The following is a 2,450-nucleotide window of genomic DNA, read 5'->3' as shown; positions in this document are numbered from 1 at the left end:
ACCTTTCCTAATTCAATCATAAATATCTACGTTTGGCTCTTTCTATTGGGAATATGTATGTATTTTGTATTATACTGTTTAGCTATGAATAATATTAATTATTTAAATTAATAAAATCTAATGGCAGAAAATAAATAAGTAGAAAAACAAAACATAAGAATATAGAATTTAGGTGGAAGTATAGAAGATCAAACTTTAAATCACAAATCTACTATTAGAAAATGAATGAATACAATAAATTTCAAATTAATTATAAATTTAGAAAATACTCAAATTGTCTAATTAGTTACAATTTTATCAAATATTATTAAATAACCAAATCAAAGAGCAAACAAAAAATGTATCTTTTTTTTAAAAAAAAATTTGTGCATTCCAAAGGATCTTTTCTTTTCTTTTTGATGTACCACAATCACCTCTTCTTTTTTTTTTTTTTCTCAATTTTTTTTTTTATCTCAACACCAAAATTTAAAGCTACACATATATTTACATATATGTATATATATGTTGGACCCCACATTACTCTAACAATCTCCCTCTTTTTGTCCATGGAGAAAATATCTGCTCATCAACAATTATTTGGAACTCAATCCTGTTGGCTTGATACAGAACTAGTGTTTGTCCACCTTAATTAATATAAAGAATATATTTTTATCAGAATAAAAATTCATGTCTCTTTACCACTTCACAAAACTAATGGTATCTCGCATAAATATATTCACTGTGATAACAATACGCGAAATTCTTGCTCAAATTCGAAACACTCTGGGCGTCAGTTGACTATATAATCATCATGCTTCAAATCCAATTGATGAAGAGATTTTTTTTACTAAAGCAATTCCTTGCCAGTTTCAATTTCTGCAAGCTACTCCATTTTAGTTGTACACATGGTACCACACTTTTGTAATCTATACTGCCATCACATAACTCTCTACATAAAAATAAGTACATACTCAAAAAATTTACTTCTTATTATCAAGATCAATAAATATATATGCATTTGTAAATCCCTTTAAAATTGGTTTTCAACACCAAAGTACAAGAACATATTAAAGCTATCTCTCAAATATCTCAAACTTCACTTAATTGCTTCCTAACATTCTTTCATATGATTAAAAAGAAACTGCCAACCACCCCAAATGCATGTGCAATCTCAAGTCTAATTCAAATTACTATATACATAAAACTCTCAATTCCAAAGTAGTGAAGGATAACTACCATTTTTTTTTTTTGCTTCTTGAGTGGAAGAACAATTTTTCTTATTAAATTTGTTAATTGTTTTAACATTATTTTAATTTTAAAACTTTCCCAAGATATTTCTCTGACAACTATAACATCATCCCATTCTTGTTACAAATAATTTACATGCCTAAAATCTATTGTACCTGCTGTAGATCTTTCATCTGAAATAAAAAGCTAGATAAATCATTTTTTAACCCAAAAATTTCCTTAACATCATGTCATACATCAACATAGTATTTAAATAAGAAAAATTGATAACAAACTTACTATCAGATAATAATATGAAGTATACACAATTTTCTACAGCTGATGTAAAATACACATAACTCAGCATGAAAGTCTTAAATTTTTTATATCAATCTATTAGCTTATTTCAATCCATATAAATTTTTTGTCCAACCTATAAACTATATGCTCTTTTCTTTTTGCTTTAAATCCTTCTAGTTAAACCATATAAATTTCTTCCTTAAATCCCATAAAAGAAGATAGTTTTAAGGTCTAACTGCTTAATCACAAAAGCTAAGCTCATTATCAATATAAGAGCATTCCTAATTGAATTCATCTTCACGGTAGGGTAAAAGACCTAAGAAAAAAAATTTTCCTTTTTTATTAAAATCCTTCGCCACTAGGCAAATTTTATAACTTACTATCTTATCACAATCTTTCTTCATCTTCAACACCCTTCTATTCTTCAAGGGTTTCTTATCTTATGAAGATCTACAAACTCATAGGTATTATTTTTCTACAAGGAGTTCAATTTTCATGTATGACTTTCATCTATTGAACTTTTTTTATGTGTTTGAGCTTGTTAAAAGCTTTTTGGCTTCTCGTTTTTGTAAGAGCTACATAGAGGAGAAACTAAAAACCGTATGAACCAATTATATCGATTCAAACCAAACAAATTAAGGAGATTGATTCTATTGAATTGTTTAATTGGTTTAACTAGTTAGGAACTAAAAAATCAATTCCCTAACTTGGTCGATCCTTGTTCCCAAATATAGAAACCAAAACTGACTGATTAACTGATTTTTTTAATATATATATATTATATTTATTATATATATAATTTAATGATAGATCTATAATATATTTAATTTAAAATATTATATATTTATAATGAAAAAGACTCAACTTACTTAAAACCTCAAAGCTAGCCATCGGTCAAACTCACTCACTCAACTCAGGTTCCTTTGTTTCTCTGCTTCATGGAC

Source organism: Carica papaya, chromosome 5, assembly GCF_054855325.1.
Source record: "Carica papaya isolate Zhongbai chromosome 5, ASM5485532v1, whole genome shotgun sequence".
NCBI lineage: Eukaryota > Viridiplantae > Streptophyta > Magnoliopsida > Brassicales > Caricaceae > Carica > Carica papaya.
Note: the sequence above shows the minus strand (reverse complement) of the source record.